Source organism: Panthera leo, chromosome A1 (genome assembly GCF_018350215.1).
Source record: "Panthera leo isolate Ple1 chromosome A1, P.leo_Ple1_pat1.1, whole genome shotgun sequence".
In the NCBI taxonomy this organism is placed as follows: domain Eukaryota; kingdom Metazoa; phylum Chordata; class Mammalia; order Carnivora; family Felidae; genus Panthera; species Panthera leo.
The window spans coordinates 95,169,637-95,197,411 of NC_056679.1; the positions used below are offsets into that span (position 1 = coordinate 95,169,637).

Here is a 27,775-nt window from a genome sequence, read left to right on the forward strand (position 1 = left end):
TAAAAAAAAAAAAAAAAAAAAAAAAAAAAAAAGATTTGGTAGCCAACTGTCCTTTTCAACATGTTTCAGTTTGCCAAGCTGAAAGTTACAAAGTGCAAGAGGTGGGCAGAAGGATAAGAACACGCAACTTTACATCGACTCTCTTTTTATTCAAGAGGAGAATATTTCTCCACTTTTCCCAAACCAGGGCAAAGACAGGTGCCACCGTGTCTTGTAAGGACAAAATGGGGTGGTGCGTATAAAAGATCCATGGGGCAGTCCGGCACCAGTGACTTAGCCCCTCCCCATGACAGATAACGGTTTGGTGTGAAATGAAATCCTCCGAGCTTGGGCCTGTTTTCCATCGCTCAACATAGCTGCACCAGGCCATGGAACAAGCCAGGTAAGAGCCCCAAAAGGTGGAAGGCGAGAGGGCCTGTGTCTTAGATGGGGCATTAGTCTGTATCCTATCTACCAGGAGACGGGTCCACCCACATCAGCTTCTCAACTTGCAAGGGCAGGTCAGTTTCTCTCCCCAAACCCTTTTTACCCCAGTGGGGGGAAAATCACTTACCCTTAATTACAGGAAGGTGTTAATAATGGGACGGTTTTACCAATGCACTAGAAAACGATTTCATAAGTAGTGCCACATGTTGGGCAGAGGTGACCGAAATGGAAACCTGTTCATGCAGCCATTGCCAAAATACACTAGAAAGTTGAAGTAAGATTTATGTGGATCGGGTGTAGGGATAAATAAGCCACGATGGAGATCCCGTCTCCAGGAGAAAAGCAGCTCTCTGCACAGACAAGGGTCCAGGAGGAGTTGGCTGTGTTGGAGCCAGCACTCATTCATTGCCAAGAATCCTTGTGAGTCACCGAAGGACAGTTCTCCACTTGGAAAACAGGGGCAGCCTTACTAGTTTGCAAACCGCCTTGAAACCTATAGAGGAAAAATAAGTGTATCTCGTGCATTCGAATAGCACATTATACGTTATGTAACTCTGTATCAGACCTATTTTTTGGTGACTGTATCGGGAAGCTCTTACTAATACATTCACTTGAAACACAAGTCACCTCATTTACCTTTAAACACTTGCCAAAGCACCAAGTATAGTTTTAGCTGGATTTCTTACAAACCTCCCGCAAGGGAGGCCACTTCTGAACTCCTGAGTCCAGCCCCTCAAAGGTATTCGATCTTCAACACACCATCACGTTGACTGCTTTGGCTGGTCACGCGTGGTGTCGTTAGTGTCTGTTTAATATGGCAGCTGATGCCTTGTGGTCCCTTGGAAATGGGCGAGAGCAGAGCCTTGGAGAGAAGTGGATTATAATTGCCTGCCGCAGGACTGTGTGGCGCTGCCTGTGACAGCGGCAAATGGGGAAAAGAGGAAAGCATTAGAGAAGGTCTGTTGTCCTGGTGAAGTGGGATTCCTAGAACACACTGTGCTATAAAATGCGATTTGGCTCCACAGTGCCGAGAGCAAACAATGGACTCAATAGTACCCAGCACTGCTTGCCGGGCATATTCTAGCTCCTTTAGTGGGAGCTGCCTTTCATTCAAGGGAGCAGGAGCCACGCTAGAGAATGGAAAGGAGGGGGGTGTTATTATTGGTCCAGAGAAATCCTGAGAGTAAGATGTTAGGGGGACAAAACCCAGGAGACTTTGAGCCAGGGCAAAGACCACAATGAGAAACCCTCTTACACCTACCATGCTTCCAGCAAGTTGATCATGTGGGGGGATACAGAACTACAGAAGTGACTAATAAAATGTGTCCAGGCTCTTTATCTGGCTTAGTGTAGTACAGAGTGTGTTTTAGAAAGCTCTGGGCGGAGGATGAGTCTTGATTAGATCTCTCTGTCCGGGAAGGTGTGGGGACAAGGAGGCTTTAATGGGTATGCGTAGGGGCTGCAGAGTGTGGGAAGGTCCCTGCTTTGTGTCCTTACCCACGTGTGATTGGATTCCACGGAAAACAAATAGTGAACAGGATCATCAGTGAAACGTTCTCAGCCGCCTAAGCTGAAAACTATATCCTGCCTTAGAACAAAATTATTTGTCAGTCTCTAGCTGGGTAACAGATCGTATTAGCAATGAGTCAGGAGTTAAAAGTTTGCTCCCGACTTGCAAAACAGAGAGGAGAGAAACCCCCACGGAAAAAGTGCTTCAGGCACTAAAAGACAGTTTAACTGTTGAAATCAAAGACAGTAAATTATAAGCCTGTACATGTGGGAGCAAGTCCACCTAATTATGAATAGGGCATTGTCAAACCAGTTTGCCCCTGAACTATTCCCTTGAAACTAATTTGGGTTTCTTAAAACTCCATTTTAACCAAAATGTTGGGACGCAGTTACATTGTAGCTATTACTAACCGTCACAGTCAAAGGTATGAAATGAAGGACACATATTCTATTTGAGGGTTCACGTGAAGGTAACATGTGATTATTTTGACAGTATTTGTTCAAAAATTACCGCAGAGAAACCAAATTTGTGGAGAAGATTCTGTGCTTTAAGACTTGCCTCGGTGGCTGGTGGGCGAACTCCAAAGGTCCCTGATCTGGTCACCTTTTTGAGAAGTTTCACTTGTTAATAAGCACATGCCTACAAGCATACCTACACACGACATAAACAACAGATACTCCTTTTGGAGGTTTTCTGTCCAGGAGTCCGGGAACCCGAAATCCTGGAGTGTGGAGAAAGCGGTTTCCCACCAGGCCTCCCCGCTAAGCAAGGGAGGCAGGCTTGGACGCTGAGATGGTCACTGGCAGACCCAGCCCATTCCTGCCGTATTTGTTCAGATCATTAGGAGGGTGCCAATTAGCGCCTATTTCGGTGAAGGTTTTGTGTTGTGAACATCTGTCCACTAGCATCTGGCCATGGCCCAAGTCCATTTCACAAGAAACACCAAACAGCTGTCAGATGGTCCTGCGTTTGGATGGGTACCAAACGAACACAAAACTCCATGCCACCAGGGAGGAGGGGCCCCAGTTCCTATTATCCAACTCCGGATGTACCCGGTGTCCAAGCTCCGACTTGATAGCACATTCCCTAACTCCTGACCAGCAACTTACTGATTTTTGTGAATTAGGTTTTGCCCAGAGCAGTAAATACTTGGGATGGGTAGAGCCAGAATGAAGTTGTGTTTGCTGGAGAACTGATGATCAGTTTGGCCTTTGTTTTTCCTCTGTGATCACCCACCTTCTTTTCTGCCTTCTCATTACACCTCAGGGAGGTAGGCGCGAAGGCTGGGTCGGACTAGGGATTTACTCTGCAACCCATCCGCTCTGCTGTTTTGGGGTTCACACGTTAGTTAGGTTTGGTGGAAAACAAGAGTTTAAGGCCCATGAATCAATGTGACGTTTTCAGTTTGCTAGCATAAGTGCTCAATGCCACGTAATAACTTAAAGTTATGTTGCAGAAAATAACCTCTTCATATTTATACATTGGTTCTGAGTCAGGTATTAAATTAACAGATCTTTGGGCCCTCTTTGTTAGTGAAAATTTCTGAATTTTGTGATTTTACATATAACGTTAAATGCGATCGAAATTCCGCATACAGAAAACTAAGCGATAAAACCCCTCTGTATTATTTCCTTGGAATTTCTATATCCTCTGTTTCCAGAACACGAGAAAGTTGTAGCTTGGGACATGTGGCATAACCCTGACCAGCCCAGGCTCCTAACTGGGCACTAGACCCCAACAAAGGCAAATTTAAAATGGAACGAATCCTAGTTGCCCCACCCAACACTTTATTTAATATTTTGGAAGTATCCAGTATGATCTAATATATAATACAGCTTGATGCACATAGTAGGTATGCGCTAAATATTTCCTAAATAAAATAATGAATGGCGATTCACTCAGCTATTGTGAATAATGCTGTGGCATACAAAAGAGCAGACAGGCAGAGACAGAAGCAGGCAGCAAGGCTCTTCTGGATGCTATCATCTTGTCATCATCTTGTCTTTTCAGTTTTAACTTCTATGCCAAGAACCATACCCTGCTGGTGACATAAAACACTGAATTTAGTCGGTTCTAGTAAGAGGACTTGTTGTCAAATTATAATAGCTAATTTTTATTGAGTGCTTATTGTATACCAGACATCATAGTGGTACACACAGTCACACTGAGTCATGAGAATTGCCTTCAGAGGTAGGCACTGCTTGTATTCCATTTTTACAGAGGAGGAAAATGAGGCACAGAGAGGTTAAGTAACTTTCCCAAGATCTTAGTAGAATAGGAAACTCCAGAGCTCATACTTTTTTTTTTTTTAATGTTTATTTTTTGAGAGAGAGAGAGAGAGAGAGCACGCGCATGAGCAGGGGAGGGGCAGAGAGAGAGGGAGACACAGAATCAGAAGCAGGCTCCAGGCTCTGAGCTGTCAGCACAGAGCCCGACGCGGGGCCCGAACTCACGAACCATGAGATCATGACCTGAGCCGAAGTCGGCCGCTTAACCGACTGAGCCACCCAGGCGCCCCATCTCTCTCTTTTTTTTTAATGTTTATTTTTGAGAGAGAGAGAGAGAGAGAGAGAGCACGAATGAGCAGGGGAGGGGCAGAGGGAGGGAGACACAGAAACAGAAGCAGGCTGCTGGCTGCAGGCTCCGAGCTGTCAGCACAGAGCCTGATGTGTGGCCTGAACCCACAGGAGCCGTGAGATGACTACCTGAGCTGAAGTTAGACGCTTAACCGCTTAACCGACTGAGCCACCCAGGCGCCCCGGGCATCCTCAGCTTCTTAACCCTCTATTTAGAGACCGTGTCTAGCCAGGCTGGGTTAACTGCTGACTAGCTGCTTAGAATCCCTGCCTCGTTTTTCACCTTCACGGGAGCTACACCAAAGTGGTTGTGTTGAGATGAACTAACACTAGAGGGCAGCCTGCAAGTTGGAAACAACAGGACAGCAAAGTATTCTCACAGTCGTAAAGTAATCTGGAGTTCAGTCTCTCAGCGTTCTGACACCCCACTGAGGTATGGTGTCCCCACGTAATATATAGGTATGAAATTACTCCTTAATGTTGAATTTGAATTGGCCTTTAAAATAAGACTTGAAGGCAAACTTAGGGAACTTGTCTCCCTTCTAGAAACTTGGTTTGTTAGGCCTCCCTGTGGAAATTCATCCTGTTCTGTGTTACTTCCGTTATTTACTCTCTTTTTAAAATATGGAGTAAGGCTTTCCTGGTACAGGTTTTGTTTAGAAACCCCTGAAAGAAAGATGTCATATGGAGGGTAACTAGAGAATGCCCATCTTTTTAGGATCCTTTTTTTTCACAGTGTTAATATTGGTTATTTTCAACTCTTAACGACATCGGAGGGTTCTGCTGGACAGCTGTACTTATATCGGCCCTTATCTAAAGGTTGATCCCATAAAATGAAACCCGAGATACCTCAGTCACTGATGTAATGAAGATTTCTTTGTTCCAAAGTAAGATCTTATTAAACACATTTTTTTTTCCTTCCACTACATACACAGTGTTCAGTTTTAGCACAAGGCGGCAAATAAGGCCTCGTGTCTGCTAACCCTGTCTTATTAAATAAACAACACAAGTTAGGTGTTATTTGTGTTTTGTGAATTACATCATCTGTAACATTTTTGGTCGCATAAGGCAATTCAAGAGATTAAACACATATAAATAGGCCCAACATGGAGTGGGGTGGGGAGCCGTCAGCACTTGGCCACTCCTTTTGTAACCTGTTTTTATCGATGCGCTGGACGGTCCCTCAGTCGTTCTCAGGTTATCCGCCTCTTGTTACGGCATTAGCCTCCCAAATGTTGAGAAAGTGGTCCCAGCTCCCAGACCAAATGTGACAGTTGAGACACTTTTTTTTTTTTAAGTTCATTTATTTATTTTGAGAGTGAGAGCATGAGCATGAGTGAGAGGGGGAGAGAGAGAATCCCAAGCAGGTTCCGCACTGTCAGCGCAGAGCCTGACGTGGGGCTGGAACTCATGAGCCGCGAGATCTTGACCTGCGCTGAAATGGAGAGTCGGATGCTTAACCAACTGAGCCACCCAGGCTCCCTGACAGCTGAAACACTCTTAATTTCAAAATCTTTAGAGCTCGCTCTACAAAGCCGGGTGTGAGCACAGTAGGGCTCTAGGGCCAAGGCTTTGGTGTTTGGCCTGTTACGTGTCCTTTAAATCTGGGGTAAGATGGCTGTGAAATATGAACTCTTTTGTTTGTAAACTGGAGTTCCTTCTTGGCCACTGCCCCCCACCCTCCTCTCAGTTCCCCAGTTATGACATCTTGGAGCCATTTTCCCTCCTTCTCCTTCCTCACCCAACGCGTCCAACTGGTCCCTATGTCCTGACGCCTGTATCTTACCAACCTGCTCAGAATCCGTTTCCTTTGTTCCACACACAGTGCTGGCAGATTTCTACCTCTGAAGGCCACCTCTGATGATGTCATCTTCTTGCTGGGAAGCTTCAGTTGTCTGCAGCTCCGGGTCCCTCTGGAGCATGGCAGAGTCCCCAACAGAGTGCTCTCAATCCCCTTCTGTCCTCAGCCTTCCACGCCACATCCCCAAGTCAGCAGGAGGACCCCTTGCCGCCCTGGGGCCAAGTCCTCTATTTCCCTGCTTTGAGCCTTTGCTCACGCTTTTCCCTTAGCCCCCCGGCTTTTCTTCCCCTGCCCTCTCACCTACTGAAACCTCACTCCTTCAGGCAACCCAGATGCTTCCTCCTTCACAAAGTCCTGCCTGGCCTCCCGGCTGGGTAGAACTCTCCCTTCCTGTCCTTCTTAGTATCCTTAGCTAAGTACCCCAGCTTAGCAAATGCACTCTGCTTTAGGGATGGAGAGTAATCAGACCTTACACCAGAGCGAGTTTTCACATATCTACTTTGCTTGCTAGAACGTGGGCCCAGGGTCTGGCCCATGTTGGGTACACAGTCGATGGGTAAATTCTGCACTAGGTCATCATTGTACCTCTGCGGCATATCTAGAATCTGCCTGGCGTAAGTGCTAAATATATGATCTGTTGGATTAAATTGATTTGCTGCTTTCACTAGGCCTGATAGACTGGACCAGGCTGTCAAATGACCTTTGTCAGAGGGAAGATCCACTGACATTGTGCCATACGGTCAGTTTACTCCTTGCTAAAAACATGCTCCTGTGTCAATGGGTACAAGTTATCAGCCCCTGGAGGATACTCCTGCCGGAATGTGTGGTTCACCCTTCTGTCCCTCCATTCTACCGTGCCCCAGGGACAAGGTGTACCTTAATAGTGCTGTTTATTTGGATCCCTTCTATCAAACAGGACTAGAATCCCCATTAAAAACATCCTCCATTTTGCAGTTCATCTCCTTTCAGATGACAACTCAAGACCCTACGAGCCTCTGGAGACAATGTCCTGAAATGGCATTCCACTGAGAAGCGGGGACGTAGGTCCATTTGCACTGATAACCTCAGGTGGAGTCCTTGGAAAGCTCCTTTTTAAAAAAATTTTGTTAATTTTATTTATGTCAATGGGGGAGGAGCAGAGAGGGAGAGAGAAAGAGAATCCCAAGCAGGCTCCGTGCTATCAGCCCGAAGCCCGACATGGGGCTCGATCCCATGACTTTGAGATTATGCATTGAGCCAAAATCTAGAGTTGGACGCTTAGCTGACTGAGCCACGCAGGTGCCCTCTTGAAAAGCTGCCTCTCAACTTGTTCTGTCCGTGTTCAATCTGCACAGTAGGAACATCTATGGTTGGGAGGCTGTCGTCGTTTTTCAAAAATTTTTAAGTATTGAGCAAACAGGGCAGTGGGGTGGAGGAGCACAAAACTCAGGTTCAGAAGATTAGGGACCCTGTCGCAAGCCCTTCCCTCACTGGAGGTACTCTTAGGCCAATTATTTGGCCTCTCTGAACCTCAGTTATCTCATCTTTAAATTGGGCATAATACCTGCCCTGCCTAACCTGGGTTGTAATGATGTTAAATGAGGCAATGTTTATAAACGCGCTCTGCAAAATATCCTTATGATATAAATAAGGTCTTTATCATTAATAATAACACTGTTAAATACCGTTCATGTTGGTGGTTATCAACACGCCTGATATCTGAATGTGATGTGGGACTCAGCAAGACTCCTTCCTAGGCAGAACAGTCCTGTCTTGGCACCTCGCTGCTGGAAGCCAGTGCATCCTCTGCCCAGAAGGTGCCACTCTGGGAAGATGTGTCTTCACTTGAAACACAGGCAGTGAGAAACAATGAAATATGCAAATATGCTATGATGACTTTTAATAGAAAGAGCCTTTGGAGTTAAGACTAGTAGGTATGGTTGACAACAAGCAAGAAAAGACATTGTCCTAGTCCTACTTACAAAACCCTTTCAAGTTCTGCTCAGCAGAATTTGCATTTCAATAACAAAGTGATAATGTCAAGCTATTCACAACATTTCAAAGCCTTCTCTTGCACACCTGGCATGTTGTAGGATCTGCTGGGGAACTGGCTGTGGCTGTTTTCTAACAGCAGAGGCAATTATGTTGTCCTTTTCATTCTGGGGAGCGGATGTGTTTGGGCAATATTAACAGGTCTGATGTTCTGGACACGACAAAATACGGGAACGAAAGCTCCGCCCTCCACGATATCCCACGAGAATTAATTAACCAGCATATTCAACACACTGAACTTCCCCTCGTCACAAATGAGAGGAAACACCTTGTAGAGAAAAGTTGACTTTTGAATAGAAAGCCTTTCCCTGTACTCTGTACATCCCTTTAAAGAGAAAAGTACCCAGTAGATGCTTGCGACCTTTTCTCTTGGCGACCCTGGAAAGCTACTCTCGTTTCTACTCTGTATCATCAGCAGCTCCCCTCCGCTGAACAAGCCTGGGATCTTGCGTTGACTTTACTTGCACTAAAAGTAAACGTGTATTGCACACAATGGGACAACCATCTCAAAAATTATTCTAGATAATCACTACGCTAGAACACAGCACAGCAAATGTGACAAATCCATTTAATTTAGGTAATTTCTCCTTATGATGCTTACAGATCGGTAAGCTTAATTGTAAAAGTTAAGCATTTATAATTCATAAGCACAAATTATGCTAAACTAGATGTGTTATGTGCTATTGGAGTTTTATGTAAGCTACAAAATGATTATTCACACAGAAATTTAATTAATACGATACTTATAATATAATTAATATATTATATCTAACTTTTATTAGACCCTCTAGTTAAAAGTCGAACATAAGTGGCACATTAACATTATAATTCAGCTTCTTGATATCTGTAGTAAAACTCCTGACACAGGAAAAAGTACTTTTAACGAAAAGTAAGACCTCTTTCTCTCCCATGCTTACCCTATTCCCTAGTCATTATGTTTAGCACACACTTAACAGGTACTTTTGGGCAAAGGAAATACCACTTGGTCCACTGCCCCCAGCATAGACTACCTTTCATTTGAAAGAACTCATGACTTAGACTCAGGTCATGATCTCACAGTTCGTGAGTTCAAGCCCTGCGTCAGGCTCTATGCCATCAGCTCAGAGTCTGGAGCTTGCTTTGGATTCTGTGTCTCCCTCTCTCTCTGCCCCTCCCTCACACATGTTCTGTCTCTCTCTCTCTCTCTAAAATAAATAAACATTAAAAAAAATTGAAAAAAAAAAAACCCTCAAAGTCCCATTCCATCTTGAAAAGGAATGGCCTCTCATCCCCTTAGGAGCCAGTAAATACCATCAATTTTGTTAACTAAATTCCTTTAAAGTTAAAAATGCGTCCCCCGAAGATTGAAAGTACTCTGTACCACTTATAAATGTCAGTTGCCCCTCAAGTGATTCTTCTTTCTTTACATGACCATTTTGCAAATGATACAGAATCACATTTTTCATAGAGGAACCTAGTGTGTTTTGCATGGCAACATAATGGAAGCGTGTTCAAGTCACTGCCGTCTGAAAATGTTCCACCAAAAATACAGCCTCCAAGGCACTGACGTCTTGGAGGCACAAAAGAAAATCTGTAATCAGAAATCATTAATTAAGGTTAATTAAAGTCCATATTGCATCTGACAGACATTCACACAAAAGTACTGCTTGCTTTTCTTTAGGCTGCATATGCGATACGATGTCCGCCTGGACACCAAAGAGTAATCACAGTCTCATTATTGTCAAGAGGACAGCAACTTGAATTCACACGAACTCTTCTTCCAAGGAAAAAAAAAAAGCTTCTGATCGGAAATATTAGTACCACTGTCCTCCCCATCACTATGCCTTTAAGAAAAATTAAAAAAAAAACAACAAAACTTACTTGTGAGACTACCGTAAAATGAAGAAGACCTATTTTCTATCCTGCCAAATAATCAGAGGTCCATAATACTGAATTTACAAATGCATGTTTTCTTTGCTTCCCAGAGATAGTGGGAAGGGGAGGGGGAGAAAGGGGGGTGCTGATAATTGCGGCCTATGGGTAAGCCAGACCACATGATCAAAATCTGCTGTGACACTTAAAAGCGTTTCTCCACGAGGAATTCTGGTGCCCAGAAGCCTGGTGAAGCCAGTAGCAATTAAGGCCATGTTATCCTTTTAATTTACTTGAAATTATTGGCCTCTAAAATCAATCATTTAGTGTGGTTGGGGAGGGGAGGGGTCAATATAATAGACACGTGCATTAAAAACGCTTGTTGATCTTACTCAAAAATTTTGGCAGGCTGGGACTGGGAAAATTTTAAACGGCTGCTTTGAAGCTCCCACCCTGAAATAAAAACTAGTCATTTTCTAGTAAGGGAGGGGGGGGAAGTGACCAGTTTTCTAGATTAGGGCCATTGGTAAATGAATTCAAGGTTTTCTTCCCGTGAATCTGCCTGGGTTTTTTGTTGGAGGCCCCGCATGTCCTGACTTCAGTGCTGTGTGCCTCAAGTGTGAGATTGTTTTATGTTTTAATCTACAAAGGAATGAAATGGCTTGGCTTGGACTGGTAGGAGTCCTTGAAAGTCCACTTGAGAGATGGGAACTCCAGCATTACGACGCGTACCAGTATCTGTTCCACACGGCCAAATGCACCTAACAAAGGAAAGCTGTGTTCTCCATCACCCACAAAACACATAAATCACTGGGTGTGTGTGTATCTCATTCTTGCAGCAACTTCCTCCTCCCTGTCTTTTCTGGACTCGGTCACCCAATACATACACCACCAGGCAGCTTTTCCTAATCAACCCTGAAGTCACAAACCTAACAACAAAACCTGCCAAAGATGAGAATTCCAGAAAGGAAAAAAAAAAAAAAAAAAAAAGCTCATGGACTCCAGAGCTGACAGGGCTGTTAGCCCTGTGGGCCAGGGTCGCAAAATACAGCGAAATGATCTCTAGCTCCTCAGGAAGGTGCATCAAGCCTAAGAGAATCATAGAGGTTAAACCTGAACTTAAAGCACGGACCGTTTCCATCGCCACGCCAAAGCGTGCGGCGCTCCTGAGGTCCTTCCTTGTAGTCAGCAAGCTGCAGAGCCCAAACCGAATCATGAACCTGACGTTTTGAGCAAAGCCACGCACGCCCTCATTTACCTCCGCACTTGTGAATAGCCTTAACGAAGAGCTCGCACCCTTCGGCTTTCTTGTCGAAAGATGAAAGTGACATCGGCCCCTGGACGGTCATTCCCCCCTCCCCCCCACCAGGAAGACTGAGCAAGAGGCAGATCCTGGAGTAGATATCAGCTGGATGTGCACATAACAAGGTCCAGAGAGACCTTCTCAGAAGTCGCCTCTTTTAATCCAACACTGAATTATACGAGAGGCGGTTTTCGGTGCTTTCAGAGCACCACAAAGTGCCAAGATAACTGCGAGGCTTGCACGCCCCAGTATATCTCGAACCTTTCCCAAGACACCCCAACACTATCTGAGGCACTGAAACTATGGCAACCGAATAAGAAAGCAGCCTCCATGATTAATAGATGAAGATCCCAGTGACAGTGTCTAGCTAGGGCCATCATTCATGATGCGAGAAGAATTAGCACGGAATCCATCTCGCAGACCACTTACAAGGATCCTTCCTATAAAAAAAAAAATCCACCTAACTGCCATTCGGCCGCACGCACTCTGGTTTCGAATGCCGCAAACAATTTGGTTTCTATTTCTCACTCCCCATGCAGGGATGGGGATGTTCTCAGTGACTCAGATGCTCACATTTTTGGAATAATGAAAGGCTTAATAGATTGGTTTTCCACCTGGGTATTTGAGGCCTAAGCACAAATGCATTCAAACACCAAAATATGTGAATGAAGTCCTGTGGTTCTCGGGGTAAAAAGGAGGAAAGACAGTTGTTGGATTGTTTGGGTGGGTTTTTTTTTTCTTTTTTTTTTTTTTGTGGGAAGCAGTTTTTCATACAGCATTCCGTTTTCAGGAAAGGAACGTTGCCATTCACCAGCTCAATCAGCATTCTCTCAGTTTCCTCGTTGGAGGACAGTAGGAGTCTGGGGGAGGGGGAGGCAAGGGCTGGAGTCGCTATAATATTAATGAGAAGATGGAAAATACGTTCCTTAAAAGAAGATTCAGGAATAGGAGAAAGGAAAAAAGGATGGAGCCTTCACAGAAAAGCTTGTCTATAAAAGGCTCATCTAACGTCAGGATGTAATTACTATATTCTTCATTTCTTCCCACTTCCTAAAATGTTTACTTTCCAGCGGCATGCTGTCACTGTGTTCAGTGACACAGCCCGTTGTGTTCTAGAAATGCTTCACATCAAATCATGGCAGAGGCTTGGTCTGAAATACGTTGGTGGGGGCAGAAGGGATAAGAGAGGGGTGAAGAAGCATCAGTTTGTAGAGATCCTTCTAAATTGTTTTAATTGGCGTGGATTCTTTAAATTAAATATTCTACAGATGGCAATTACAGGTTAGTTGGAAACCACCAGAAAGTGCTGAGTCACATTAAATGAAAGCCTCTAAGGTCTAAGGGCTGTGTGTGGAAATACCTGTCTAACAGTTCTTTCAAAGCAACAGCCATCACACTTGCTGCTGGAAAGGGCCTGGCCCTTCGGCCTTTGGGGTGTGTTAATTGTGGATTTATTTCATTCTCTTGACATCCTCTTTCCACGTACAAAGTTTAAGAGACAATTTTTTTTTTCTCCTCGATGAAAATAACTAATTGTAAGCCATGGAGGGAGTCTTGCTCCTCCTGGGTGGAGAGGGAGACCATCAGGGAATTGTGATAGTACCAGTTTCTTGCCCCTGTCCCTGTGCCTTTTAGAGGTGCTGCTGAGAACTATTGTCTGAATCAAATGTCAGGTAATATGGCAGTATACCAGTCAGTACAGTAAATGCTGTCTCTCTTGGGGTCGGCCAACTGCTCCATTTGGTGGGGACGGTAGTAGTTTGCTTCTGCACGGAGACTCCTGCTCTCCCAAGTGTAGTTCATACGTGGCAAGAGAAGAGTGACGCGGGAAGTGTATGGCCACCAGGAAGGCAATCTGGGAGAAGTCCCAGCCACCGCCTCCTGGAGCACTCAGCGGGGAGACAAGCCTCTCTCCTATGACAGGTATGGCCCTTGGGGTCAATTCAGCTCATCCCTGAACCGACATTATGGGCTGCTCTTGGATTCTTTAGTTGTATGCAGGTTGTGTATTTTATTTTTCAATGTTGGGAAGTGAAGGCTATCATATTTAAAAAAAGAAAACAAACTAGCCATCCTTTGGGCTCTTATGTGATGTAAAGTCTTGTGCTGCCTGCTAGGGTTTTATTTGTGTAATGTCTTTTCTTCCACGTTTTTGGTGTGATATTTCAACATTGAAAGTTAGGAAAAGGATCACGACTCCTCTTCTGGTGCAAATGACCCTTTCACACGCTTCCCAGCTTAAAACCCTTGTCCCTGTGGCCAACTCACAGTGTGAATGTTCATTTCTAGTCCAAAGGCTGTTTCCTTTGCATCATCTCTGTCTGCTGCACTTTTGTGGCCATTTCCTTTGTACTGTCCCACCAGGGCATTCTCCATGACTACCGTCACCGAGAAAATCATAACATCTAGTATTTAAAGAGCATGTATCGTGTGCCAGGCATTGTGCTGTGAATTTTGCAGATGTTATATTTCCTCTTCTTAGCATCATACCAGCATCTTACAGACAGAAACTGAGGCAGAGACGTAACTGGTTCAAAGTCACGCTCTTTGTAAATGGCCAAAAATGGGATGCGGATCCCGGTGTGTCATGTGTGCCTAAGAAGCATGGCCTCTGCAGTGCCCCTTTACCTGCCCACTGCTTTCCCCTGACAGTCCCTCCACATTTATAAATTGTATGTCACAAAATCGTAATGAGTTCTCCCCTGTTACAGCAAGGATCAAAACTCCTCTCCTACTACCCTTGGTTCACCCTGACATGTCTGTTCTACATTAATGCTTACATTGACATGAACTATTTTAGGACTTACCTCAGCAAAAACAATGCTCTTACTTTTTATAATGCCTGGCAGAGTGCCACCCCCCGACCTTGCCCGATTTAATGGTCACACTGAAAGCTTTCATTACTCCAGGCGGTTGGCATTCTCATTAATAGGGCTGCTATACATGCTCTATGTAGACTGTGAATTTTCAGTGAACTTGAGGATCTTATTTAATTTCATAATGTGGTTTATGCTAAAATGTGACATCAACAGCATATAATCTTTTATGGTTTAGAAGACGATGAAGCAAGGTCTCTGCTAGGCTGGAGGCAGGAAGGTCTGGGCTGGGGAGAAGGGAATTAGCATCAGACTTCTCAAGTTTCCAGAGCACATTTCATATTTTACCAAAAACGTTCACATTTGTGACTTCATGTTATCTTCCTAGCAGTCGTAGAAGGTAGGAAGCACAGGTTTACTATTCGCAATTTTTATTTAAAATACTGCAGCTCTCGGGGCGCCTGGGTGGCTCAGTCGGTTAAGCATCTGACTTTGGCTCAGGTCACAATCTCACGGTTCGTGAGTTCGAGCCCCACATCGGGCTCTGTGCTGACAGCTCAGAGCCTGGAGCCTGCTTCCGATTCTGTGTCTCCCTCTCTCTCTGCCCCTCACCCACTCACGCTCTGTCTCTCTTTGTGTCTCAAAAATGAATACGTATTTTTAAAAAATTAAGAAATAAAAATTAAATAAAGTACTGTAGCTCCAGGGAGGTTAAATGGCTTGTCCAAGGTAGGAAGAGTCTTGAACCCAGGACACGCGACTCCAAGTGCAAGACCTTTAACAACAGTTATCACTGTACTAGTAGAAGTACAGGGCAGAAATGTGGGTTCATTAGCAGACCATTTCCTCCTGTTAGAAAGGTGAATTTTCAAAAGTACTACTAGCAAACTCCAGAAAAGCAAGACAGTTCTGTGGCCAGTGGTTAGAATGCCGACCGAATGAGGCCAAAGTCAAAAGCTCAATCCCCACAAGTGCTGGCTGTCTTCCTAGCTCTGTTTCTTGGCAAGTTGCTTTTTTACCTAACTCAGATTCCCTCCAGCTTCACCCAGGTGTCCCACAGATGTGTGCTCTTGGCCACAGAGGGGACTGGGTGAGAGTGTGGGAATGAGCAGGCTCCAGTCCGTCACCAAGACTGGGAAAACAACCCACAGTGAATGCTCCACTAATGGTGCATGAGACATATCACCTGTGTGCATGGAAGACCGTGTTATACACTCACTCACTCACTCACTCACATATGCAGGAAGTATTCCACTGGATGAAAACGTAAGAAAGGAAAACAAGAGCAGACAAAAGAGGTAAAGACTAGTGTTTGCAAAAAGATGCACCTTGTACTGATTCATCAATGAGTTGATTCAGCTCATCTCATGAATAGCCTATGATGTGCCAGGCATGGGTTTTAGGTGTTGGGAGATACAGCAGTGAACAACACATGAAAAGTCTTTCCTCATGGCCTTGCATTCGAGTGGGAGACAGAAAAAACATATAGTCTGTCAGGCTGTAAAAAGTGAGAAGGGAAACAAGTGAGGCAGTCCAGGGAGGTAGGGAGTCTTGGGGGAAAGGGTGAAGTAAATAAGGCAATCAGAAAAGGCTTCACTGTGAAAGTGACATTTGCACAGAGACCTAAGGATATGAGGAGAAAATCACATGGCTGTCTGGGGAAAGAATCATCCAAAGCCATGGAAGAGCAAGTGTGAAGACCATGCAAAGGGCCCTGAAGATGATCCAGCAATGGCACTACTAGGGACTTACCTAAAGGCTACAAAAATACAAATTCAAAGGGGCATGTGCCCCCCAATGTTTACAGCAGCATTATCAACAATAGCCAAACCATGGGGAGAGACTAAATGTCCACTGACTGATGAATGGATAAAGAAGATGTTGTGTATATATGTGTGTGTATATACATACAATGGAATATACACATATACATACAATGGAATATTACTCAACCACCAAAAAGAATGAAATCTTGCCATTTGCAAGGACATGGATGGAACTAGAGTATATTATGCTAAGTGAAATAAGTCAGAGAAAGATAAATATGATTTATTCACATGTGGAATTTAAGAAACAGAACAGATGAACATTGGGAAGGCAGGAAAGAGCAGAAAGGGAAACAAAACACAAGAGGCTCTTAAACGATAGAGAACAAGACTGAGGGCTGCTGGAAGGAGGTGGGTGGGGAAGGGGCATCAAGGAAGGCACTTGTTGGGATGAGCACCGGGTGTTGTATGTTAGTGATGAATCACTGAATTCTACTCCTGAAACCAATATTGCCCTGTATGTTAACTAAAATTTAAATTAAAAAAAAAAAAAAAAGGACCATAAAGAGAGCATGCCTGGCATATTCACATAGCCCCAAAGGGGGTGGGGAGTCAGAGAGGTGGGGATCAGAGTACAGACATGTAGGGCCACAAAGGCCATAGGACACACTTTGGCTTCTGCTGGAATGAGATGGGAAAGCATTTGAGCAAAAGTGATCTCATCTGGCTTCGATTTTTTTTTTTTAAGTTTATTTATTTTGAGAGAGACAGAGACAGCACGAGTGGGGGAGGGTCGGAGACAGGAGACAAGAGCATCCCAAGCAGGCTCCACACCGACAGCGCAGATCTCGATGCAGGGCTGGAACCCATGAAACCCCAAGATCATGTGACCTGAGCAGAAACCAAGAGTCACCTCCTAACTGATTGAGCCACCCAGGCGCCCTCTGGCTTCAAGTTTTTAAAAAGTCACTTTGGCTGCTGTGTTGAGAAACGACTATAGGGGGACAGGAGCAGAGCAGGGAGACTGGTTGGGAGGCTGGCACAGTAAAAAGCAGCAGGAGAGAACACTGGCTTGGCTACTCTGAGGGCCACAGAGGTGGGAGATCTGGAGGACGTCCTCAGGCATTCCGAAGGAGGGGTCAGCAGCCTTGCAGGCGGAGCGGCTGTGATGACGAGAAGAGAAGAGTGGAGGATATAACTGTTAAGTGGTTACATGCAAGCAGCTCTAACAGTTACCAAGATGGAGAAGATGATAATAAGAAAAGCATATTTGGGGGGGAAAGATCCAGAATCGGGTGTTCTAAACATGTTAGGTGGGAGATACCTATTGGATCCAAGAAGAGCTACCTAACTTTTGGCATTTACTACTTGAGAGACCCAAGAGAGAGAGGTCCCGGCTGAAGAGGTGACTTGGGAAACATCCGAATACTGATCTTTTATGGGGCACTCTCCATTACTGCAATTAGAATGACTCTAATCGAAAGGTTTTGCAAGAACTCACCTGCTTCACAAAGCAGGGTGCCCTTGGGTATATACTCCACTGTCATAGTCCCATTCTGAGGAGCCTGTACTGCCTCCTCCCCTTGACGTTTGTGTGGTGTGACATCTTACTTGCCCATTTCAGAGGGATTAAATGCCTCCCGCCCTCCCCTACCTTACCACATCCCCAAGAGGCAACCTCGAGGTTGCCAGCAGAGCATAGCTCAGTGGATGAGAAAAGCCTTCCCTGTGGAGTAGAAATATCTCAGAGGTGACTTGGCTCTGGGGTACCTCAAGAGAGTAGGGGGACACTGATGCGGGAGGGCACAGCAGGATGTTTCCAGGCTCCGCCTTCCTCCGGACACGTGAACTTCCAGGCACACCCGCTGTAGGAGGAGGACAATAAATGGTCTAAACCTGGGGTGGGGGAGGGGGGAAACCATACAGAGATCCGTGCAGCCTCTCTCTGGCTTTACATACTGCTGCAAACGGCAGATGCTTAATTAAAGCCTTTGCAATTAGTTTGGCTTGTTCCGTGATTCCTTTCTGCAAACAAATAGGATGGGGAGAATATATTCGCTTTTGGCAATCTAGTTCCAAAAAACTTCTTTTCCCATGATCACTCTTTTGTCCTCCTCGGAAAAGAGCTGAACCACTCTGTACACATAGTAAAGTATCCGACTTACCTCCTCGTTCAAAACAGTATTTTTCCTTCCATTTCATATGGGAGTGCAATTACCCGTTTGCTTTTAAAGCATGAGTATTTATTTTGAATTTAATACAAGTTCTTAATTTGGGTGTCTTATTTTTATTCAGGGAAGATAACAGTCTTCCTAATTCTTGCCATCCTTCTGATTCAACATACTAAGCAATGTTATCCGCCTACTCAAAATGCAAATGCTATATTTTTTTAATGATGGGAAAAGCATTCACTAGACTTGGAAAGAACTTGAGGGCTGTGTGTTTGTGTATGTGTGTCACTGTGTGGGTAAATAAAGAGTTGCACTTATTGCCACTTGATAATAATCACTTATTTGAAGCCACGGGGACGGGGGGGGGGGGGGGGGGGGCGGGGAGGGGGTACCAGGTCCACTCTAAGTGGAGAAATGTGAATCATGTGTGGCTATTTCTTTCATTGATTTACCTATTCAACATTTGAGTGTCTATATGCCAGTTCTTAGGAATTTTTAGCCTATTTAAATGTAGATGTTGTATGCAATCAATATATTCTGCAGATGGCTCCTGAGACCATGATTTTGGGTGTCTGCTGAAAATTTACATATGTGGATTACATGCATTATTGAAGAGTGTGGCCCATCTCCACAGCGGGATAGTTGCAAAACATAACACGCTTTGGGAAGACTGTAAGTAAGAAACAGGAGCTACAATGCATCTTTATATCAAATTGGTAAAAGACAACCCAGAAATGAGGTTTTAAGACTGATATTCCATTCTTTTCTGCTTTCGGATTGTTTGGCAAAGTGCCTCATTCAAGAATATCCTAGAACCGGGGCGCCTGGGTGGCTCAGTCAGTTGAACATCCAACTTCGGCTCAGGTCATGATCTCGCGGTTCGTAAGTTCGAGTCCCGCATCAAGCTCTGTGCTGACAGCTCAGAGCCTGGAGCCTGCTTCAGATTCTGTGTCTCCCTCTCACTTCCCCTCCTCTGCTCATGCTCTGTCTCTTAACAATAAATAAGCATTAACAAAAAATTTTAAGAATATCCTAGAACCAAAATAATAATATGGGGTGGGGGTTACTCAAGTTTCAAATAAAAGTCATCAGGTAAACAAGCATGGGTAAACCAAATTGAAATAGTGCAATTATTTTTTAACAGATAGTTTTAGGTTAATAGGTGGAGACACTGGTCTGCCACTGCTTTTAAGGTTAGGTTAATAATTAACTTTGGTGCCTGGAGTAGTTTAATCAAAGCTTACTGCAAATCATAAAACTCCATGCAGACTAAACAGGGTATTAAAAAAATAAAACATATAAAATGCTTGCCATCTTGACCTCTGGTAGCCACTTGGAGGAGGTGTAAAAATACGATATTTTCATTCAGAATCGGGGACAGGCATCTTTACTTTTGGGGAAAAGGCCTAAATAAAGGATTCATGTGTCAGGAACCAACAGTCTTTCCCCTGCCATCAGAGAGGACTTGACGCCCCAGAAATATGTCCGAAGGAAGACCGACAATTACCAGGATTAGAGGAGGCAGAGGCACTGACCTTCCTACCCCGGAAAGACTTAACAACCAGCGCTGGGGGGCATTACATAGCTTTCCTGAGACCTGCTGGCAGAACGCCGCGGCAACACGGTGAAACATCTTTTCAGATTTGAGGCAAAGAAAGTTGTGCGTACAAGTGCAAGCATCTGCGTGTGTGTGTGTGTGTGTGTGTGTGTGTGTGTGTCCGCGCACGCCTGTGTTTTAAACCTTTCATGGATCCCATTCAGCAAGTAGCAACTTGATTTCCATCCAGCGGAAGCAGAAAGCGATCCCCCCGTGGCAGTAACTGGCCACCGCATTCTCAAAGCAGCCAGCCACCTTTCTCCCAAGGACCGACTCGGAAGGGACGTTGGGGCTGCCCACTGCCGATACAGGCCGGAGGCCGCGGCTGCAAGTGCTTGCCTTGGCTGTGAAGACAGCAGTTCCTCCCCCGCTCCATGAACACCTGGCTCCCGTCTCCGCTCCTCCCTGGAAACCCGCCGCCGGCTGGAAAACTGCGCGTGGCACGGGGTGGGGGGCGGTAGGGGGGGCTGGGGATGCTGCACTTGGAACTGGTACTTACAAGCCAGCGAGTCCGGGCTCCTGCCCACAGGCCACCCGTGCGTCAGCCGCTGTCCAGTGGCCGCACCAGCATCCTAAACCCTCCCCCTTAACTTCCCGCCCCCCACCCTTCCTCGACTGGTCCAGCTAGTGCAGCGCGGAGACCCTAACCAAACTGCGCACGGTGGGCGCCACTGCCTGTGGGCCAGCACCTAACTCCCCGCATCCTGGGCGGTCCACCCGCTTCCCTTCGGGTTCGGTTTCCCGCAGACTGCACAAGCTGAGCCCGAATCCTGTCGTGCCCGCCACCCCTGGCTTTCAGAGAAACTTTCCAGAAGCGCCTGGTCGGGTGACCCCGCGGTGGAAAAGGAGGCGGCGCCGGGCGGAGGGGAGTCGAGGGAGCGGGAAAGACAGCCGAATCCTGTTTCCTTTCGCGAAACGCACAAGTTCGGGACTGCTCCCTGGCTCCCCCTTTACCACTCGGGTCGTGGGAGGAGGGAGCGGACCTCAGGATCCTGCTTTGCACCGTGTGCCACAGTGGGGAGCTGAGAAAAAAGAGAATCTGGAGAAGAGACACTTTCCACCCCAGCAGGGTCTTACAGGGTGGGTGGGCACTGTCGGGCTAGCTCCTGAGCGCCCCACTGTCCGAGAGGGAGCTCTCTAGGACGCAGCGAGTAGTTCGGACCTCCAGAACCGGTGGCCTGGGCAGAGCCCTGGTCTGGGTAGCAAGCTCTGGGTCATCTATTGCCAAGTCTTCCCACCCTTCCCCCTCAGGGACAACTCCTTTCCCTAAAGAGACCTCGTGGATTTTGGAGGAGAGCGCAGCGGCCGCCAAGCCCCGGCGTGGCGGGCTCGGTGCTGGAGGGGGACGCAGCCGCGACAGATGCTGTCCTCGCCCGGCCAGAAGGGAGCTACAGCGGGGGACAGAACCCAGGGCGGGGGGCGCCGCGCCACACCGAGAGGAGACCGTTCCTGGGCACTCTCACTCGAGCAAACAAAGCCCGGAACCTCTGGTGCCAGCGGCCACGAAAGCCGGGATGTCACCAAGTGGCAGGGCGCACGGGTACCAGGGCCATTACAAGTTTCCCCGCACTCCACAGAGCCCAGCCCAGACCCCGAGCGGACAACAAAAGATTCTCTTCGCTTTCCCACCGTCTCTGTGGAACCCCTTCTCCCACCCCAGAACCCAAACCTGGTGCTGGGCGAAAACAGCGCTCTGCTGCCCAGCGTTCGCCAGCCCTCGAGGGCAGAACCGCTTCTCCAGCCTTTGCACCAGGACTGGGAGCTTCTGAAAATCCCACCCTCTCGGGGCCTCTCTGCTGCCCGTTGGCCAGAAAGTGAGGACGAGCCCCGGGTCCTGTACACACATCCCCCAGCCAGGCAGCACCGCGCGGTCGCGGTCCCGGGCGGCGCCGGGCGTGTGCGCGGCGCGGGTGGGGAAGCTCGCAACACGGAGCCGGGCGGTCTCCCCGGCACAGGGCGGAGAGGAGCGGGCCGGGCTCACGACTGCTCCCCAAGGGCCCGGCAACGCACGGGAGACAGACACCAGACAAAATAAAACGCAGCTACCACAAAGCCGACAGCGCGTGCCGGCCGGCCGCGGCCCCGGGACCCGCTGGCCGGAGGCGAGCCGCCCGGAGAGGTGGGGCGCGCCGGGGCGCCCCAGCCGTACCTTTTCGGTGCATCGACGGGCAGGCGGCCGGGGCTCGGAGCGCGCTGGTACAGCGAGTATCCCATTTAGTAATCCATTATCGAGGAGATCTCTCCGGGCCGCAAGCTGCGCTCTCTCCTTTGCAAGCCTTTGTCATTCCTACATGTGTGCTTGTCTCTTTGGGGGTAACAGTCGCGGCGACTACTTTCTGGGATGCAAACGCGCTGTGTTCATCTCCAATGACAGGCGCAGAAGGGGAGAGGAAAAAAGAAAGAAAGAAAAACCAACAAGGAAGGAGTGAATGTTCAAGAAAGTCTTCTCCAGGTCCAAATTCCACTTGGATTCCACTCCGGTGAGTCCCTTCGGTGGTGTCTGCGCGGATTAACAAGTCATTTCAGGGTGGGGGGCGGGGTGGGGGCTGGGGCAGGGGGCACGCTGTAGCCCCGCTCGGCGACCGCGAGGGCTGTGCCGCGGGTGTGGCGACGCTGGCCGCTACCGCCGCTCCTAAGCGGGCATCGCGGGCGGTCGGCCCCGCGGAGAAGCGCCGCTACTGCGTCCCGAGCGCCTGGGCAGCCGAGTGCGCGGGGAGCGGAGTTGGCTGCAGCCTCACCCGGTGCCGCTCACTACTCCTCTGTCACTGGAGAGGCCGCGGCTCCCGGGCGGAGCCAAGTCCCGGACTGGATTGCGCAGAGCGGACTCTCCTCCCGCAACCCCGCCTCCTTTGGCTGGCGTCTTCTCCGACCCAAAGGAGGGCTGTGGTGTTTGTGTGTGAATGTGAGTGAGCGTGGCCGAGAGGGGGAGAACCTACGCGGCGTGGCTGCAGGTGGAGCCTTGCACCGACTGGTCAGCGAGGCTTCCTTCCACCACGGTTCCCGGCCCCGCCGCGCTGTGGGTGGAGGTCCCCGTGGGATTGACTCGGGCTGGAGCCCGCCCCTGCTTCCCCCACCCCCGCATCTGCTCTAGCAAAGAAGAAGAGGAAGGAGAAAAAAAAAAAAAAAAAAAAAAATCCCGGACAGCATTGCTGAGCCCTGCCAAATCAGAAAAATAAATAAAAATAGACGTAGTGCAGGAGCGAGTTACAAGAAAGGATCTGTTCATCGATTTTCTTAAATGGAAAAGTTTTAAAGGATGAGGGTAAGTGAACGATGAGCCTTTCTAATTCTGATTACTGTATCAAGAGGTAGATTCCAGAAGTGACGCGCCCAGATGAATTGGATGAAAGCCGATGCGGTTAAAAACACACACATCGAAGATACGAACACTGCTATTAGTTAACGCGCATACAACATGTTAATAAAGCATGTTAAGTAAGCACGTAAACTGTAGTACAAAGAATGGTGTCACCAACGACAGCCACAGTCCGTTTTGAAACTTAGAAAGTGTGTGGACTGTCCTTGGAAATGTAAGTAAACTTCAGAAAGACGACGCAGACAATCCCAGTGAGAATCCAACAGCTTCGTGCGAGAAGTAAATCGCAACTTCTTTACACGGCGCTATTGTTACGATCACACCAAGAATGGCAGGCGCAGCCCTCCTCCACCGCGTGAACTTGCGGTCGCCAAAAAGCTTCGCAGTTACAGGTTTATGCCAACTAGTCAGGCCACACCGTGTCCCCCTCCCCCGGGCCGCTGCTCGCTCCCCGCCGCGCCCGCACACCCCGCTAACCACTGCGCAAGGTGGCCGCGGTTCCCCAGTGGGCTTCGCAGATGGTGCGGACTGGAGCCACCGCCTTTAAAGAAAGTAGCACTGGGCCACCAAGCAGTTCTCGAAGCAAAATTTCCCAGTCATGGGTTCGGCCGTGAAAAGCGCTGGGAGGAGGATCAGGGTCCCAGTTGCCCTTAGGCCGAGTGACCTCCCTCCAATAAATGTATTAGAAACTGTACCTGTTCCCTAATGGGGACGAGCGCCCACGTTCTTTTTTCTACTGTTTCTGCTGGGAACGCAAGTTACGCAGACATCTGCTCTTGAGGACTCACGAAGAATAAACGCACATGCGACAACACCCTGTATGTACCATATTTTTCTTGTCTACAAACCACCTGGAAAAGGTGGCGAGAACGGTGAGGGAGTCAGTCTCTGCTGTTCGCCAGAGCTGCCAGCAGGGGCCGCTATCCCCACCTTAAGCAAAAGCCACAGATCCCTGGTGGCGGGGGGCGCGGTCCTAGGTGCGCGCGCAACCCCCGCAGCACCGGAGCCGGCTCCCGGAGAGGGCACAGGGGCGTGGGGGCTGGCGGGCTGGGCTGCGCCCTCCCGCCGCGCGGGTCTCTCTGGGATCCGGTCCGGACTGGGGGAAGTGCCGTGGCGGGCCGGGCCGGCTCGATCCTCGGCGGCGCTGTTTAACGCCCTGATTTCGGCTAGTGATGGCAGGGCCACTGCCAAACGGGTCTTGGAGCTGGTCCGTGCGCCCTTCCCCCTCCCCCGGCCCTCCCCCTCAGCCCCTAGGTCGAGACCAAGAGGTCCCAGGGGGTTCTCCTCCAACACCTCCACCCCGCCGGGATCGTTGAGGCCCCTTCTTTGCTCCCTGCCGCTGCTTTACATGCTAATTGTGTCTGGGAAAAAAGTTCTTTAATTGGCAGAATTAGGCAGAGCAAACGAATTGTTTCACAGGCTGAACCGAATTAATTCCGGGTTTAGCTTCTTTCCTGGGAGAAACAAACAATTAAGCTGTCTTGTTTGCTTTATGGATATATTGGAAATGCCCCACATCGAGTTTCAGGATGTGTTTTTAAAGGGAAATTATTTCCATTATTAATACTTGCATGTTTAATTTGCAGTAAATCTGAGCCAAGAAGGGACAGATTAAATTTACCTAATTTTAAATTATGGAACACAAGAAGAAAAGAGTTGGAGTTAACTTTCACCGGGCTAAGAAATGCCACCCAGGATCATCCTGGCAATTGCTAGATCCCGAGGTTTCACCATCCAGTGAGGCCCCCATCAGTGAGGGGCAAGGGGACCCCTGCCAGGGGAGAGATGCTCCTGGAGCTGGAAGACATGGAGGTGGGCTCTGCTTGACATTACTTAACAGCTGGTGACCTTGGGCAGGTCGCTCAGCTCTCAGAAGCCCCAGTGGACTCCCCTGTGTCCCCTGGACTCACTTTCGAGAGATTGTATGATTAAATGAGATGGTGAGTGAAAGCCACAAGTCTAGGGCCTGGTAGGCACCGTGCTGTAAAGGTTCGCTTTAGCGTCGCTGTCATCCTTATCATCGTCTGCGTCAGTCAGATGGAAGCACCAGGGAAAGGGGAGGCTTGTTTTGTGTCAGTGCTGGGGACTACCCCTAACAACTCTTCAGTAAATGCGACTGTGATGATAACACCTGCACCGCCCCCCCCCCCCCCCCACACACATCACCTGAAAAGAGTGTGGAGGGCGTTTACAAAGGTAGGCTCACACAGGGATCCTTTGAAAGACCACGTCTAGTTATTTCGCCAGAAACTCTGCTTGAAGATGAAAGGCAGAGTTCTCTTGAGAGAAGAGGGATCTGTTGGTGCTTAGTGTTCACCTTCTTGTGGGTATCCATTCCTGAGGGACCCGTGGGGAGTGCTGTATGTACGTTCAGGCCAATATCAATCATAATCAAGAAACCCCTCTCTCTGCAATCCCTTCTCCAAAGTTCCCTTCAACCCCCTGCTTTAAATCAACAGTTTGAAAATCCATTTGTACGTTAGAATTACTGGTGAGCTTTTAAATGACACAAATACCCAGGCTCCAGAGATTCTGAATTATCGGGGGGGGAGGGTAGGACCTGTGCATGGTTATTTTCTTCCAAGCTCCTAGATGATTCTCAGTGTGTAACTGTGGATGAGAACCACCATCGCAGTGAATCTCATCTGTGTCCTAGAGTCCTGCTCTTCCCTGGCCTTTTCTGGTGGGGCTGTTTATTTTTCCTCTTGCCCATTTATCCTGGTGTTGGGAAGTGAAGTCAGTGGCTTCTTGGATCATTTCTCCTTCTCGCTAAAACTCCTAGAGCTTTGGAGGCTGTGTTCTACAAATACGCTGATGATGTCTGTTGTCCGCAGACCTCATTGTATGCCAGTTTTCAAAGACTTAGCGCCAGGCTACATGTTTCCCTATCTGTTCCTCCACTTGTCACCATTCCTGGAAGTGTTAGGGTCCACCTAGCCGCTAACCCTCTGTTTCCTCGGCTTCTTGCATTCTGCATGTACATTCTTCTTTTCCCTCAGTCTCAGGTTTGTTATCAAAAAAGTCTCCATTAAATCGCTAATTCAGAGCTCTCACTCCAGACATAGCTTTCTCTCATCACTTGCATGCTCTCTGCACAGCTCTGATTTCTGGAAGACCTACAAGCTGTTGGTCCTGCCACTCGCAGTCTGTCTGTCTGTCCATCCATCCATCTAGCCATCTAGCCATACATCCCTCTGTCCGTCCATTCCCCTGTCCATCCATCCATTCATCCATCCATCCATCCATCCATCCATCCATCCATCATCCATCCATCCCTCCTTCTATCCATCTCTCTGCCCATCTGTCCATCCATCTATCCATCCATTCTTCTGTCCGCGCAGCCAGCCAGACATCCCTCCCTCCATCTGTCCGTCCCTCCAGCCAGCATCCAGCCAGCCATCTGTCTGTCCTTCTTTCATTTCCCTCTCCAGCCAACAGAGCTTTGTAATAACGGTCTCTCTTAGCAAGCACTTTCAGCTTCCTTGAAAACCAAACTGTCTTTTGTTCACCCCCATCTGACTAAGAACCAATTCTGAATCATGTAAATATCAGCCGTCTTTGCCCTCACCCTAGGCAGCTGAAGCCCCATAGAGCAAAATTTCAGTTATCAACCTCAGTTGGTTGGGCACTGCCTCGCCATCATCTTCCCTTTTCCTCATTAGACTCTAACTTTCTCCGTGTAACCAGATGTTTTCACCTTGGTGCCTCCTACTTCCCTGAAAACAGTCTATCACATGGGAACTTTCTGCCTCTGTACTCTTTATTTCATCTACATCTCCTCCTATGGGGGAGCTGGTGCCTCTCTTCCAGTCTGAGACCAGTCCCTCCACCTGTTCGATCCCTTACACTTAGGAATTCTTTGCTGTCTCTCCGCCTCGCCTGGATCTCTCCATCAGCAGGTCACTGAGCTTTCCTGTCTTAGTCTTAGAAACAAGCCTCCCTAGGGGGCGCCTGGGTGGCTCCGTTGGCCGAGCATCTGACTCTTGATTCCCATTGAGGTCATGATCTCACAGTTTGTGAGTTTGAGCCCTGCATTGGGCTCTGCACTGATAGCATGAAGCCTGCTTTGGATTCTCTCTCCTCCTCTCAAAATAGGTAAATAAACAATATGCCCCTCCCCTCCTTGTGCACAAGTGCTCTCTCTCTTCTCTCTCAAATAAATAAATAAACATTAAAAAAAAAAAACCATGGTGTATAAAGCTTCACTTCTGTATTAGTCCACACTGTATCTGTCTCCCTCTACTTCTTCATAGGCAACATTTCTGCAACCCCATAGTTCATTTTCTAGCTTTTACATATACCTTATGTACCCAGAACCAATCTACAGCAATCTTTTTGGTGGTTCCCCCCCTCCCCCAATTAACATAAATAAAGTCGTATGTACTCTTGTCCTGGAATTCATCCTCCAAACTGTAGCTGAAGTGATCTTTGAAAGATGAATATCTGATCCCATCAGTCCCCTGCTTAAAATACTGTTTGCTATCCCCAAACCTCCATAGGGCCTTCAAGGCTGTGCACGATTTGGTTATTGCCCACCTCTCTGGTCTCTTCTCTCTGCCATGCTGCCTTCCATGTTTTTCCTCCGAAATGTTGCCCGGTGCTCCTTTGTAA

General features: G+C 47.7%; 1 protein-coding gene across 4 annotated transcripts in view; it reads right to left on the minus strand.

Moving 5' to 3' along the window:
• Window positions 1–22,380, minus strand: part of SEMA6A (semaphorin 6A) — a 134,720-nt gene extending 112,340 nt beyond the window's left edge. For all 4 annotated transcript variants that reach the window (XR_006200958.1, XM_042933541.1, XM_042933530.1 and 1 more), the window contains exon 1: window positions 21,998–22,380. The gene's annotated coding sequence lies outside the window, so the exon portion shown is untranslated. The remainder of the gene's footprint in view (window positions 1–21,997) is intronic.
• Between the last annotated feature and the right edge of the window lie 5,395 nt (window positions 22,381–27,775).